This window comes from Rattus norvegicus, chromosome 16, assembly GCF_021556685.1.
Source record: "Rattus norvegicus strain SHRSP/BbbUtx chromosome 16, alternate assembly SHRSP_T2T, whole genome shotgun sequence".
NCBI lineage: Eukaryota > Metazoa > Chordata > Mammalia > Rodentia > Muridae > Rattus > Rattus norvegicus.
The window spans coordinates 66,341,849-66,358,444 of record NC_141549.1 but is presented as its reverse complement, the minus strand read 5'-3'; the positions used below and the strand labels follow the sequence as shown (position 1 = coordinate 66,358,444).

The following is a 16,596-nucleotide window of genomic DNA, read 5'->3' as shown; positions in this document are numbered from 1 at the left end:
CATCTATGAAATGTATATATATTTTTTCATACACATACATACATATTCTCCCACTGATGATAATATTATATATTATATATACATATATATAATCTCCCAGGATTTTAGAGATTATAGCTGGGGCGAGCCTCCACTCCTAAACTCATACTTGCACAATTGTGGTTTACAATAGGCGGAAGCTAGCATTATTATTAAGGAAGTTCCCATTTTCCTGGTCCTACAGAACTTTTCCAACAATAGATCCTGTCTGCTTCTAGACCGTGACTAGTTTGGACAGACCTTTAAAACCCACGGCTCAGTAGTAGATGGTGCCTGTCTCTCTGAGGAAGTTAGTCTGGCTTGCCGCACCAATCACGACTTATCATTTATGGCTTGGTTTAAATGTTTATCTCTTTCTCCCTGCTCGACATTCTTTACCCTTCCCTGCTCTGAGTGCGGTTGGAGGTGGGGTGAGGAGGGGGCGGGTGGGAGCTGAAGATAAGGACCCTGTCTTTAGGCAATTCAAAGTGGTGTTGTGGAGACAAGATACCCCAAACAACTCCAAGGCAACATAACCGCTGAGTCCTGGTTCAAATTATAAAAAGCAGGATACACGCAACACTGTTCTTCTGCTTTTAAAGGCGTTACGAAGTGAAGATCTATAGTGACACTTGGTTTCAGCTAAGTTTTCTTTGACCAGATCTGGAGATGTGGGAAAGTTTCTGAAGGAAAAGAATGTTTTAAGTTGCTGTTGCAATGCCACTGCTCTCTATAGGAACAAAGGTGCTATATTTCCTGGGAGGAAATGAACCAAGAGTCTTTGGAACAGCGGCGGAAAAGTTCAGAAGCAAAACTGCAGTGATCAGAAACTTTGTCCGTGTTTTGATTTATTGATTGTGTTGATTGGCAACTTTTTGCTCGGCCGGTTTTTCATTCAGTTATAAGAGGAACCACCAGGGGGCAGTGTCTTCCTGAGCGATGAGTGAGTGGTGGGCTTGGGTGGCTGAACCGGCCAGTAGAACCAGCCCTTTGCCCTCCTTGGCTATTCCTGCCTGTTACTGAACACACTCCACAGAGAGACATTGTTTTGCAGGGGCCTGGCAAGAATCCAAGAAAAAATGACAAGCTCGTCCTTAATGGTTCCAGTCGGAGCCCATTTAGAAGAAGGTAGATAAGGTTGTATGGTTGTAGTATGGGTAGTTCTCTCACCAGGAAAACAGTGGTTTAACTCCAGAAGTAGAACCTGATTTTTTTATTTTATTTTATTTTATTCTATTTTATCTTATTTTATTTGTGGTCTTGAAGCCAAACCAGAACTTTGTCTTTTGTTACAAAGTTAGCAACCTCTGGTGTGAGAAAGAATAATAAATCCTGTGAGAGGAGCCTTGCCTGGCATCTTTGAGTGTTCCCAACATCTAGACAGTGCCTAAAACATTGCAGACACTGTTATTTTTTTTTTTTTTTTGGTTCTTTTTTTTCGGAGCTGGGGACCGAACCCAGGGCCTTGCGCTTCCTAGGTAAGCACTCTACCACTGAGCTAAATCCCCAGCCCCGACACTGTTATTTTTAATGAATATAAACACACCAGGTAGTGGTGGCACATGCCATTAATCCTAGCACTCAGGAGGCAGAGACAGGCAGATCTCTGAGTTTGAAGCCAGCCCCTGGTCTACAGAGCAAGTTCCAGGAAAGCCAGGGCTACACAAAAAGACGCTTTCTCAAAAAAAAGAAAAGGGAAAAAAAAAAAAAGCACAAATAAAAAACCCTGAAAAAAAATGGTCACTACACAAAGTCATAATTAAATTCTGAAAGGTGTGGCCTGGGTGGAGACACTGCCTACAATAGGAGAACAGAAGAAAGAGATTTCAAGAAATGAAATGTAAAAATCACACCATTGTATTGACACAGAAGGCAATAAAGTTGTCAGAGACATCAGGCATCTCAGAGCACGGTAATATGCCTGGAAGGGCAGGATTTCATTTCTCTCCTTTCAGGAAAGGGATGGTATATACTTATTCAGAAGAAAAAACCTAGTAACGTATTACCGACCAAACCCAAGGAAAATCCGCAAGCAGACTTTTCACTATTTATAAAACGGCCACAGAGAAAGAGGAGAGGGAAGGAAGGAGTTCCATGTTCAGTCGAGCTATGACTTCTTTACTATTTCAAGGATGAAGTTTCAAGACTGAGGCACTCATGGTCGCTGCTAGTTGCCAGGCATGCTAAGAATTATGTGACAACAAAGGGAGTTTATATCCCGGCAAAACGGAGCTATTGACCAGGAGACATTTGCCCTCTCACCTGCCTCTTGGTCTGCCATATTTCTGCCTGGCCTACAAGGCTGCATACCAGGTTAAAAGGGAAATATTGTGTGCACCTGTAGTCCCCATGACTCATCACTGCTACACTGGCAGCATTCCTTTTGAGCCTTGCTTTAAGAAATCCAAACCCGTAATTATGTCTTAAACGGTTGTCTCTGGGAATTGCAGGCATGAAAGGTCGGTTTGGGGGCTATTTGCACCACACTGAGTTATTTATCTGGAATAAAGTTGCAGCAGGAGACTACAGAACCTACCACGAGTGTTACTACTGTTTACTTTGTTGATCCAAAGTTTTTGAGCCAATTACTGTTTTCTTAGCTTTTTTTTTTTTTTAAATCCTTAACAAGGCAACTCCTCCCCAGTTCATCGCCTTCTCTTTTTTCCCTTTTCAATAGTGGCAGAAGGCACATGAAGTTTACCTTAGCCATTTAAATGCACAGTTCGACAGTGTTAAATATATATTCAACTTGTACCGCATCCCCTGAGTTTTATCACCTCCAAAGTTGTAAAAACAAAATCCTATCACTCATTTCAAGAAACACAAGCAAGGATCACATAAGGCTGGACCAGGCAAGGAAGAAAATCAGTTCCCAGCATCCTGCTCCAGCCAGCTCTCAGCAGAGAGGGCCAGGACCTAGTGGCCAACCATGTAAGTAAACCCTCCAGCCCCAGGTGAGTGCTCCCAATTGATGCCACGTGGTAAAAAGATGAGCGTTCTCCAGCAAGTGCTGGAGAAATTACAAAATTGTTAGTAATTATATATAAAAAAGTAAATGCTGTTGCAGTGTACCAAGTAAGGTTTAGGTGGCTTTTTTAAATAGCATTCAACGAAGGAGTGTAATTGCATATCCTCAGGTGGGGTCCTGCTACAAAACAAAGCCAGGGCAAATAAAGGCATTGGAGTGACACATTGGGTAGAACCTGGCAAAGTTTCCATCTTGAGGAATCTGTTAGCCAAAACCAGTACTCAAGCCCAGGATATTGCTTTGCAAGCTGTACCTAATTCAGAGACTGGAGGGAAAAACCAATTAGTTAAATTAGTTTGCAGGAGGGGCTGGAGAGATGGCTCAGCAGTTAAGAGCACTGACTGTTCTTCTAGAGGTCCTGGGTTCAATTCCCAGCAACTACATGGTGACTCACAACCATGTGTAATGGGATCCATGGTCCTCTTCTGGTGTGTCTGAAGACAGCTACAATATACTCATCGTGTGTGTGTGTGTGTGTGTGTGTGTGTGTGTGTGTGTGTGTCTTTAAAAAAGAAAAAAATAAAAAGAAATTAGCTTGCAAGAAAGAGAAAAAACGCCTAATGTATATGTGGATCAAGCTGTGGATGTTTCTAGATAGAATATTGAAAGGATTGGGTGGTTTTGTTCATGTATTTATCTATCAGTAGTGGAAAAATCTAGCTCTCCATGCATGCAAGCATCTCTACCACTCAGCTGTACTTGAGACTTGAAAGGTTTGATTTATTTGTTTTCTACATTTTTCTTTTGTTTTGAGATGGAGTTTCCCTATGTAGACCTGCTGGGCCTGAACTCACTGTATGGACCAGGCTGGCATCAAACTGGCAAAGATCTGCCTGCCTCCAACTGCCAAGTGTTTTCTATACTTTTAGTTGTATATTCATTTTACAAAATAATGACATTTTTAGCTGAGGAGTTTTTTTCTTTTCTTTTCTTTTTTTCGGACCTGGGGACCGAACCCAGGGCCTTGCGCTTGCTAGGCAAGCGCTCTACCACTGAGCCAAATCCCCAACCCCAATAATGACATTTTTATGTATGACTCATGTGGACTTCGATTGCTCTCACCTTTCCACTAACCTGTCTCTCCCTACCCCAGCTGTCACCAAAAGAGAAAAAACAAAACAAAACAAAAACAAATGAACAAGCCAAACAACAACAAACAAACAAACAAACAAACAAACAAAAACCTCTTTCCTTTTCCCAAAGAATTCCCCCTCCTATACTCATGTCTTCTTTAAAAAAAAATAAAAGCTCCCAGGGACTAAACCACTACCCAAATAGTACACACGGACAGAGCCATGGCTCCAGCTGCATATGTAGCAGAGGATGGCCTTGTTGGGCACCAATAGGAGGAAAAGCCCTTGGTCCTGCCAAGGCTGCATCCTCCAGTGTAGGGGAATGTCAGAACCAGGAGGCAGGAAAGGGTGGGTGGATGGGTAGGGGAACATCCTCATAGAAGAAGGGGAGGGGGAAAGGGATAGGAGATTATGGGTGGAAAACTGGGAAGGGGATAACATTTGAAATGTAAGTAAAAAAATATAAAATAAATAAATTAAGGAGTTTCATATAAAAGTAAAAAATTCAATATTTGGCTTATTTTTCTTTATATGGTGGTCTCTGGTTCTATCAATTTTCCTGAAAATGACATGATTTTATTTATATTTATGGCTAAATATAAAGTTTTGTTGAGCCAGGTGTGGTGACACAAACCGCTAATTCCAGGCTTCTGGAGCAGAGGCAGGCAGATAGCAAGGTCAACCTGGTCTACAGAGGAAGTTCCAGGACAGGTACAGCTACCCAGAGAAACCCAAATGAAAAACCAAAATGACAACGACAACAGCAGCAGCAGCAGCAACAATAAGAAGAAACCTTTCTTTTGTGCCTATATCACGTTTCCTTTATCCTTTTAATCTACGAATGGCCATCTCCAATGATTCTGACAATTGGCTGCTGTGAAGAATGTATAATCAGAGATGCTCAAGCACTTTCCTAGGCCCTTGATGTACAGGTCAGTAAGTACGAACTCAGCTGGGGCACACGGTGGCTCTAGTCTGAGTTTTGAGACCCCTCTGTAGTGATGTCCATAGTGACTGCACTAGGTCATAGTCAGTGGCAATAGTGTAGCACAGTCAGTGGCAACAGTGTGTCACAGTCAATCACAGTCAGTGGCAACAGTGTGTCACAGTCAGTGGAAACAGTGTGTCACAGTCAGTCACAGTCAGTGGCAACAGTGTATCGTCTCCATCCTGCCCTTCCTCACCAGCACCTATTTTTCTTTTTTAAATTAATTTTGTAATTATTTTTTAAGATCATAATATAATTTACATCATTTCCTCCTTCCCTTTCATTCCTCCAAACCTTCCCTTGCTCTCTTTCAAATCCATGGCTCCCTTTCTTCTCATTGTGTTACACATTAATTGTGTGCATGTGTGTTAAATGGTCAACATAGTACTATACTGTGTTTATAGGCTGTGTATGTGCTTTCAGGGCTGATCATTTGATATTGGATAACGAGTATGTATGCTCTTCCCTGGGGAAGACCATTTCTCCAATTCTCCTATTTTTTGATGTTTGTTTGTTTGTTAATATAATGTCTTTCTACATAACCCTGATTGTCCTGAAACTCACCGTGTAGACCAGGCTGAACTCAAGCTCCCAGATCCACCGGTCTCTGCCTCCTAAGTGCTGGGACTAAAGGTGTGTGCCACTATACCCGCCCCACTCAGTTTTCTGTCTAGTGAGATCTGTTTCTTTCATTTGTGTTTCCCTACAGTCTGGGGTTGTGTGTTGTCTTCTCCTATGCCTTTGTCCATCTGCACATCTTTGAGAACGATCTGTTCAAGGGGTTTGCCCATATTTGATGGATGCTTTTCGTTTTTCTCTTTGTTTAGTTTTTGGAGTTCTTTGTAGATTCTAGATATCAGTCTCCTGTTGGGTGGTAGCTGGCAGGTTTTCTCTCTTCCTCTATCCTGTCATCGTCTCACTGTTGACTCTGGCTGTTCTGGAGGCTTCTGATTCCTGACAGCTCCCTTGTCAGTCCTATGCCTTTCTGTTCTACTGCTGTCCTGACAGAAAGTGCTGGCCTATGCTTCTCCCTTGAAGTATCTCCCCCATATATTCCTTCAGCGCTTTCAAAGGTTCAGGCCTTACATTAACATCTTTGACCTAGTTTGAATTAATTTTTGTACATGATAAGGAATGCAGATCTGATATGTAGATAGCATTTTGCCACCATTATATGATTGGGAAAACAAAAGTGGTCTTTTCTCCAATGAGGTGTTTTGGCAGCTTTGTTGAAAGGCAGAAGGCAGATTGGGGATTTAGCTCAGTGGTAGAGCGCTTGCCTAGCAAATGCTAGGCCCTGGGTTCGGTCCCCAGCTCCAAAAAAAAAAAAAAAAAAAAGAAAAGCAGAAGACTGTAGGTACATAAGCTCATTTCTAGATCCTCTATTCTATCCTATTGCTCTGTCCCAGTACATGCTGTTCTTTTTTTTTTTTTTTTAAAGATTTATTTATTTATTCCATGTATGTGGGTACACTGTCACTGTCTTTTGACAGACCAGAAGAGGGCATTGGATCCCATTACAGATGGTTGTGAGCCACCATGTGGTTGCTGGGAATTGAACTCAGGTCCTTAGGAAGAGCAGTCAGTGCTCTTAACCACTGAGCCATCTCTCCAGCCCCATGCTGTTCTTGTTACTATGGCTTTAGAGTACAATTTGAAATCCAGTCTAACTCTTCTATATGAATCTTAGGATTTGTTCTCCTAATCATTGTATTAGGGATTACATTGAATCTGTAGATCATTTTTTGGTAATACAGAAGCTTTTGCAATATAAATTCTGCCAATCCATGAGCATAAGGTATCTTTCTATCTTCCAGTGCCTTCTTCAATTTCTTTCTTCAGTGTTTTAAAGTTTTCATGAATGGCTTCTTTGAGAATCTTATATTATAACCCCCCCCCAAAGAAACCAAGTGAACTCTCTCTACTTCTTGTGTGCAGATGAATGTGATCTGCTGCCTGCTGTTCCTGCCCCCAGCCTTCCTTGCCTGCTATGTCTAACATACAGTGATGGCTCTCCCTCTGGAACTCTGTTCATAGCTGAGTTTGTGATGATGCTCAGAAGGGATTTTGGACTTGGACTCTAGAGCAACCCTGGTACTACTGAGACCTTGGAAATGCTTAGAGAAGACTGCTTTTGAACTAGGAGTCGGACTAGCGAGCCTTTGAAGGCCAGGCATGGAATGAAGGGATGAGAGCCACAAGTTTAAATCTTAGCTCTCAAACCAAGATCAAAGTAGACATTGTGGCATCTTTAAGATGTGGAGTCTAGTGGAAACTTTGATTTATTAGGGACATTTCTCAAAGGGCATTGTGGGATACCAGGCTGTAGTTAGCAAGAGAAACCCTGAGTCAACCAAGTCCCGAGAGTATGCATATTGTTGATATGGGCGCAGCTATCCCAAGGATAAGGGCCTCAGGCCCATGGGAAACGTGCTAAGTCTTTTCCCATCCATATGGGTCATGCTTGAAATTGGCAAAGCCTTCTTCCTGTGGGCTAAGTATGAGTATTTTGGGACAATTGACTAGTGTGTATAAAAACTAGCAACTGTGGGCTTCCTCCCCGGCGAAGTTTACAGCCAGAGACTCCTGGTTTACAGAGACTCCTACTAATTCTAGGTAACCCCAGCCTTGTGTTCTACAGAATAAACAGACTGAGGTTCTGGGGTGCATGGATAGTAGATAGGGCTCCATCAGAACACCCAGCCCACTGGACGCCTGCTTTTCTCTCTTTAAATCCATGTGTCTATCATTTCTTTAGTGTCTCTTCTTTTCCTCATTTCTTACCATATCTAATCAGGGTTCTGGGACCAAGATGTGGGGTCTAGTGGGGATTTCAATTTATTAGTGACACACACTCTCAAAGTGAATTGTGGGATACCACTCCCTTCCATCAGAGTCCATCAGCCTATATTGCCCCACGTTTCCACCATGATAGACTGTTTATTCTGCAGCCTCAATATATATATATATATATATATATAGAGAGAGAGAGAGAGAGAGACAGAGACAGAGACAGAGACAGAGACAGAGACAGAGAGACAGAGAGACAGAGACAGAGAGAGACAGACAGACAGAGAGAGATAGAGACAGAGACAGAGACAGACAGACACAGAGAGAATATCTAAAAAAGGAACTGCTCCATTATGCCATCTGAATTTAGAGAAAACATAAACCAGAAATTGTGGAGGTTAATATAAAATTCAACAGGCAGTGATGAATCACGCCTTGAATCCCAGCACTTGGAAGACAGAGGCAGGCATATCTCTGAGTTCGAGGCCAGCCTGGTTTACAGAGTTCCAGGACCACCAGGGCTACACAGAGAAACCCTGTTTTGAAAACCAAACAACCAGGGGTTGGGGATTTAGCTCAGTGGTAGAGCGCTTGCCTAGCAAGCGCAAGGCCCTGGGTTCGGTCCCCAGCTCCGGAAAAAAAGAAAAGGAAAAAAAAAAAAAAAGAAAGAAAACCAAACAACCAAATAAATACATACAATAAAACATTCTCACTTCCTGTGTATTCAGATGATGAGACTCAGAATAAGAAGTTGCCTAGGAACAAAGGACTTGCTAGACACCTCCAGGAAACCAACGAAGGCCATAGGTAGACTTAGGAACAAGGATGTTATTGGAGGACACTCAGGTAGGCAGCTTCCAGAGAAGTCCACAGTCACTTTTTGGTACTCCATGTCTGTGTAATTATGTCCCCGTTAGTGTCAGCTGCAGGGATTGTCTTCTAACAGACCCAGCACCACAACAATGTTTTCCATGTCCCTTTGGTGAAAGCCAGCTGTCATGTTATAAATGCCCAAGGAACCATGGAGCCTGCCATCCAAGAGCCAGAGAGAGAGGAACTGCCTTTAAGTTCAGCATCTCTCGTGTCTCCTGGATCCGAGCTCTGCCAGGACCTGTTTGAATAAAGGTGGACCTTGGTTCTCCTCAAGTGAGGTCTGTATGTGAAACTTGTTGTGGATTGGAGGCCTGTGTCCTCCCTCAAAACTCATAGACCCCTACCCTCCAAGATGATAATATTAACAGTAAGTCAGCCCTTCAGAAGGAATTAGAGTCAGATGAGGTAGGTAAGAGGGGGTCTACTCTGCAGTGGAGTCAGTCTCCTTTATGCGTATAAGAAAAACTTGTCTATGTGTGCTCTGTGTCTGTTTTTGTTCAGTCTGTCTGTCTGTCTGTCTGTCTGTCTATCTATCTTCCATCTATCCATCCATCTATCATCTATCTTCTATCATATATCTATCAATTGATCATCTGTCATCTATCGTCTTTCTATTTTCTATCAATCATCTGTCTTCTATCTTTCTATCAAAAACCATCCATCTATCTATATCTCTTTTCATCTTATAGCAAGGTGGCCATCAACAGCTAAGAAGAAGGGGTTGGGGATTTAGCTCAGCGGTAGAGCGCTTGCCTAGCGAGCGCAAGGCCCTGGGTTCAGTCCCCAGCCCCGGAAAAAAAAAAAAAAGAAAAAAAAAAAAAGACTTAAAAAAAAAAAAAGACTTAAAAAAAAAAAAAAAAAAAAAAACAGCTAAGAAGAGGGCCTATTCCAGGAACAAAATTTCCTTGCACCTTGGTTTTAGAATTGCCAGCCACCAGGTGTGTGAGGAATGATTAATGTTTAAGCCATCCAGTCTGTGGTGCTTTCTCATGACAACCTGCCTTAAGACAGTAATTGATGGGGTTGGGGATTTAGCTCAGTGGTAGAGCGCTTGCCTAGGAAGCGCAAGGCCCTCGGTTCGGTCCCCAGCTTCGAAAAAAAGAACCAAAAAAAAAAAAAAAAAAAAAAAAGACAGTAATTGATAATGGGATTGGTTGATATCGTAATTAATAGCTAAAAGTGTAGAAATGGCTTAGGACTAATGAATAGATGGATAGAAGAGTTTTGATGTATGTGCAACAAGAAGTCGATATTTCTGTGAGTTACCAAAGGTGACTCTGATGGTGGCTGAGAAAGAACAGAAGGCCGGTAACTCTTGGTCAGCCATTTTAGATAACGTATAAGAAAGCATTAACACAATGTTAAGCTAAACAGACAGGAGAGATCATTCTAATAAAGTCTCAGATGGAGAGGAAGCCGGTTTTGGGAAATGTGCAAAGGCAGTCTTTAAGAACTTCACTGAGGGGGTTGGGGATTTAGCTCAGTGGTAGAGCGCTTGCCTAGCAACCGCAAGGCCCTGGGTTCGGTCCCCAGCTCCGAAAAAAAAAGAACCAAAAAAAAAAAAAAAAAAAAGAACTTCACTGAGGGTTGGGGATTTAGCTCAGTGGTAAAGCGCTTGCCTAGGAAGCGCAAGGCCCTGGGTTCGGTCCCCAGCTCCGAAAAAAAAAGAACCAAAAAAAAAAAAAAAAGAACTTCACTGAACCGTGCACTGAAATGTGGGATGGAAGGGAGGACTTCACAGAAATTGGATATTTAGCTTCAGAGACGTCTAATGGAAGCGTTGAGGGAAGAGTACTTTGTGAAACTGGCACGATGGTTCAGTGGGTAAAATGCACGCTGAGTAAACTTAAGCGCTTGAGTTGGATTCCCAGCAAGGGGGCGGGGCTAGGTGTGATCACGCCCATCCGTAGCCACAGCGCTGGCCTCCTGGGGAGAGCAGGGACTGGCTGATCTCAGAGCTTGACTCCAGGTTAAGTGGAGAGGCAACAAACAGCAAAAAACAAACAGCAACCCTTAATCCTAACCGCTAGAAGCCTGTGAAAGCCAGCCTTGCCTGGGTGAGTTTAGGCCAGCCAAGGCTGCATAGAGCACTTTAGAGCACTTGCAAAGGTCATGGGTTCAGTTCCCAGCAACCGCAGACTCACCACCGCCAGTAACTCTGGTCCCGAGGACTCTGACTTCCAAAAACACAGCACACACGTGGTACACATAAATAAAAATAATAAATCTTTTTGTTAAAGAAAGATACATGGAATTTGTGTTCTTCCTTGAATCTGAGCTGGACCTATAAGAACGTTGCCCAGTCAAATGCAGAGGAAGGGGGCATTCTGGGAATTGTCAGCCTAGGCATTCTAAAATCCTGGCAGATTCTAGTTTCTTCCCCTGGGACTGAGCCTCTCCAGAATAGAAAGCCCAATCAATCACCCAGAGAGGCCTGCTGGGAAATTAAACTGCTATCAGTATCCCCAAGGCTTCATCTCAGCCTCCTGTCTACAGGCCACTGGTCGGTCCGCCATCTTGGAGGCACCACCCAGTTGATACACCATGACACAGAAACAAGGTAGGCGCTCAGATTCCTACAAACAACTTATTGTTTTAAACCACTATGCTTTGGGGGTTGTTATTTATGTAGCACCAGGAGACAGGGACAAAGTAAGCAAGGCCCTGGAAATCAGGAATCATCTGGCATTTCAGACATCTAAGCCTGACATAAGAATTAGATCTAGGAGCTGGAGAGATGGCTCAGTGGTTAAGAGCACTGACTGCTCTTCCAGAGGCCCTGAGTTCAGTTCCCAGCAAACAAATGGTGGCTCACAACCATCTGTAATGGGATCTGATGCCCTCTTCTGGTGTGTTTGAAGACAGTGACAGTGTACTCATATAAATAAAGAAATAAATCTTTAAAAGATAAAATAATAATAAATAAATAAGAATTAGATCTATAAGACAACAAATGCTGTTTATACCAACATGTGTTTGCGCCAGTGTGTGTTTGTGTGTGTGTGTGTGTGAGAGAGAGAGAGAGAGAGAGAGAGAGAGAGAGAGAGAGAATGAATATGCATGTAATTTTTCAGAGCCTTAATAGAAATACCCAAATGTAAGATAATAAGGAGAAAACAAAGGCCAGTTAAGGTGTGGCTACGGAGTGGCTAACCATCAATGACACGATTAAGAGACTGCTCCTTGCAGGGGGCCGGCCTGGCCTGCAGTGGTTTGAAGAGGCACACATTTTTGGACATAGATGTAGCAAGAAAGACTGATGGTCTCTGACCTTCTAGTTCTCGGTCTGTACTGAACACCACTGACTTCTAAAATAATACTAAAAACTTTCTTATTTAAAAAACACTGGCTTAGTCGATTAACACCCTTGCCTAGCAGTAGGGAATTAAGTAAAAAATTTATTGCTATCATTCCTTTCTCTGTCCAGGCAGCTGGAAGCTTCTCTGGCTAGGCTGCTTAACTCTTTGTGAACCAGAGATGGGGAAGGAAAAAGAATTAAGATGCTTTATACAGGCAAATATGCACAGACACATATACAGCCACACACATTTATGTTTTCATTCACCTTCTCGTTTACACGTTAACACATTCACATTTTTGTTGGGCCCAACTACCTTTCTCATACACTTCACAAGTATTCACGAATGCTCACACATACACATATATCTACACATGTATGTACAGACAAACAGACATATGCATTTGGATGGCTGGATGGATGGATGGATGAATGGATGGATGGATGGATGGATGGGGCAGAGCTCCCCAAGCCAAACCATTCAAACAACAATTTTATTTCTTTTCTCTGATTTTTTTAATACCGTCTTAGACAAAAAAGTTCTTTAGAAAATTACTTCAGAGATAAACTATTACATAAAATGGGAGTTACAGAATGATGTTGATATTAAGCTCAAAGAAGTATTTCATTCTCTAAGCTCATTATAAGTTTAAAGCAACAGTTTTTACAACCTTACCTTAACATAGTGTATAGCTGTGGCTTTATCCTTGGACCTAAATATTTTTCCTTGAACACAAATTTGTCCAAAATCTATTTCTCTTTTTAGTGTGTTATAAAAGCTCATTGTATTTTTTTTTTCTTTTTTTCAGGCTGGGGACCGAACCCAGGGCCTTGCGGTTGCTAGGCAAGCACTCTACCACTGAGCCAAACCCCCAACCCCTCATTGTGTTTCTTAATATGCAGCCTTTACCTAACTCTATGAAGACTGGGCACATTCTATTCTTGATTTTAACTTTTTTTTAAAGAGCTATTTAAATAAGTACACTGTAGTTGTCTTCAGGTTCATCAGAAGAGAGCATCAGATCCCAGTACAGATAGTTGTGAGCCACCATGTGGTTGCTGAGAATTGAACCCATGACCTCTGGAAGAACAGTCTGTGTTCTTAACCACTGAGCCACCTCTCCAGCCCTTGATTCTAACTTTATTACATCTGTCTGGCAAAGCAACTAAAATCATCTCTAAAAACTTCCTTCCTAAAATTATTTGAATCAAACCAGAAATTCTATAGAATCATCAATTCATCTAAGCAGCATTACTTCATGAAAGTTCATCTTTATGTTGACCTGTAGGAAATCTGATCAATATAGTAGGCTGATGCCCACCATATTAATTATTATTAATTTAATAATGACAGGAAAGGCATAGCTGCAAGAAGCAACCTTGACATGAAGTCTCTTTGGAACCTTACCATCGAGCTCACTTATCATAGGCCATGCAAAAATGGTGGGCCACCTCCAGGAAAGCCACCTTCTAGCCTTAGCCTATCCTAGATGGCTCCTGACAGTTTCCCTTAGTCTTTTTTACTTTGTTTTTATTTTTCAAGACAGGGTTTCTTTTTATAGCCCTGGCTGTCTTGGAATTAGCTCTGTAGGCCAGGGTGGTCTTGAACTCACAGAGCTCCACCTGCCTCTGCCTCCTGAATGCTGGGTTAAAGACATGTACCACCACCACCTGGACTTTTCCTTTAAAATAGCACCTGGGATTTGAATCTGAGCCTTAGGAAAGGAATGATCAGTTAATGTTTCTGATGAGTAACATCGAGTGAAAACTTTGTAACATTTAAATCTACAAGTGTTAAGAATCAAGACTGAAGATCTAACTCTTTTAGTCAAGCCCTTCAGAGAGAGCATTTCAGTATCTGTCTCAGGGTGAATTTAAGTGAGGCAGGAGGGAATTGGAAATGCTATCACTGCATGGTCTGTGGAAGCAACTGATGGAAAGACGGTGTGACAATTTGCCATCTCTGTCTCCATAGATTGACAGATGCCTAGAAGATTGGTACAGCCTACAGAGTGTGACTGTGAAGCCATTTCCTGAGAACTGAAGGAAGGAAAGGCCCATCCTGAGTGGAGACAGAACCTATCAGATAGGCTGGGGCTCCATGGAGTAAAAGCAGAGAGGAGGGCAGCCCAGCCCATGTTGCAAGCTCAATTTTCAAAATAAAAATTGAGGCAGGGGAATCATGGGATATAGAAGTAAAAACTTGGAGCTGGAGAGATGGCTTAGCAGTTAAGGGCACTGTCTGCTCTTTCAGAGGACCTGAGTTCAATTCCCAGCACCTGTATCACAGTTCACAACTCTCTTTTTTTCTTTTCTTTTCTTTTTTTTTTCGGAGCTGGGGACCGAACCCAGGGCCTTGCGCTTGCTAGGCAAGCGCTCTACCACTGAGCTAAATCCCCAACCCCTCACAACTCTCTTTAACATCAGTTCGAGGGGATCTGATGTCCTCTCAAAGACACACGTGCAGGAAAAACGCCAATGCACATAGAAATAAATTTTACAAAAAGTGATAGATTATTTCCCTGTGGGTGAAATGAGCCACTTCAAGCCACAATAGATTATATTAAATGCAGGTTTATTGGGAAGCTGCTCTCAGAAGAGTTCATTGGCACCAAGGATAGAGACCAGGGAAGTAACCATGGGAAGAGAGAAGGAGGGGAGGGAGAAGAGGAATAGGGAAAGGGTGGGCATGTAGAGAGAGAAGAGAGAAAAGGGGAGAGAGGGGGAGAGACCAAAATGTCTGGATTGCATAGGGAAGAGCCCTGGGGGAGGGGCAGTCCAGCTACTGGGCTGGAAAGTTCAGGGTTGGAGGCCAAAGTATACCAGATAGGGACTGAGGGATGCTGGGAGAACCTGGAGGTCAGACTTGCTTTGATATGTAAAATATGCACCATCAGTTCCTTGTCCCAGGGTCCGGAAACCAAACAAAGTAAAGACTTTTTTATGATATCTGTATATATCAAAATATCACACAGCACTGCATAAATACCCTTTTGGCTTCTATGTGTCAGGTAAATACATTTTACTTTTTGAAAACAAAACCAAACAGAAAGAATCCTGGAGTCAGTTCTCTTTTTCCACCGTCTTGTGAGTTATATTAAATGCAGGTTTATTGAACCTGCATTTGAACTCAGATCACAGGACTTTCGTGAGTGAGCATTGAGTACCTTTATCCACTGAGCCATCTTCCAGGCCTTGGCTCAGCTCCTCCCTAGTGTGCCTGTCTGTTGCCACTTCTCAGCCTTAGCATGCAGACTCACACCAGTGGCTCTCCGGGAACTTAGAAGCCTTCAGTGGACTACGTTGATTTTTGGGTTGCATTCCTGGTTGTCATTTGTATAAGATTTCCTGTTTCTTTCTAGCATCCAGACAGCCATTATGCTAATCTACGTATAATCTGATAGTGTCCCTATTGTCCCTGTTACAAGTATACACAGCTATGAATCATTTCTTTTCGTTCTGTTACTCTAGGGAACCTTGACTAACACAGACGGAAAGGCAAGGAAGCCACTTCTAAGAGTCAATCTGTATGATTTGACAAATATCAGATATAGGGGCTACAGAACCTGGCTGTTTATGATGGCTTGAATAGGAACCCTGAAAAACTCACATGTGGTGCCTGGCTGGTAGGTGCAGTCATTGAGAAATGGTGGCATCAGGAAGGATCTGACGTAATTGGTGGACTAATTCTCTGATGGATTCTTATTTCATGGCATTATTGGGAAGCGTTAGAAAATATGGAGGTGGTTCCTGATTGGTGGAAGGAAGTTGCCTGTGCATATCCCAGGTTCATCTCCGACTCTCTGTTTCCTAGCATCTTCCAGGTGTTCATCATCCCTGCCACGAAGTCTGATCTTGGACTAAAACTCAAAACTATGAGTCAAATATATCTTTTCTCCTTTTCAATTGTTCCTCTTGAAATGACGAAGACAGAATCTCAGTCAGCATGGAAGACAGGAAGGAAGGACGGAAGGAAGGAAGGAAGGAAGGAAGGAAGGAAGGAAGGAAGGAAGGAACCCACATCTGTTTTATAAAGTGCTATAGATCAAAACCAGGACTTTGTGGATGCCAGGCAAGCACTGTACCAAGATGACCTTGAGCTTGCCCTCTGGCTCATACTTCCCAAATGCTAGGATTACAGCTTGCATTCCCATGCCTGGCTTTATGTATCTCTGAGGATGAAACCCAGGGCTGTGCGCATGCCAGGCAAGCACTTTACAAACCAAGCTATATCCTCAAGCACCAAGCAACATTTTTTTTTCTTTTTCTTTTTTTTTCCTTTTTCTTTTTTTCGGAGCTGGGGACTGAACCCAGGGCCTTGCGCTTGCTAGGCAAGCGCTCTACCACTGAGCCAAATCCCCAACCCCACCAAGCAACATTTTTAAAAAATGTGTGCGTACCGCGTATCTGCTCGCAAGTGGCTGGGAATATGACGTCTCTTCTGGGCTCCCCAGGCACTGCAGACAAGTGGTGCACAATGCATACAGGCAGGCAAAATATCCACGTAGGTAAAAATAAACAAATGATA

The 16,596-nt window shown here is 42.6% G+C and overlaps 1 protein-coding gene; it reads right to left on the bottom strand.

Annotated features, from left to right (window-relative positions):
- Positions 1–16,596, bottom strand: part of Erich1 (glutamate-rich 1) — a gene marked incomplete at its 5' end in the record, with an annotated part of 52,793,804 nt that overhangs the window by 17,305,919 nt on the left and 35,471,289 nt on the right.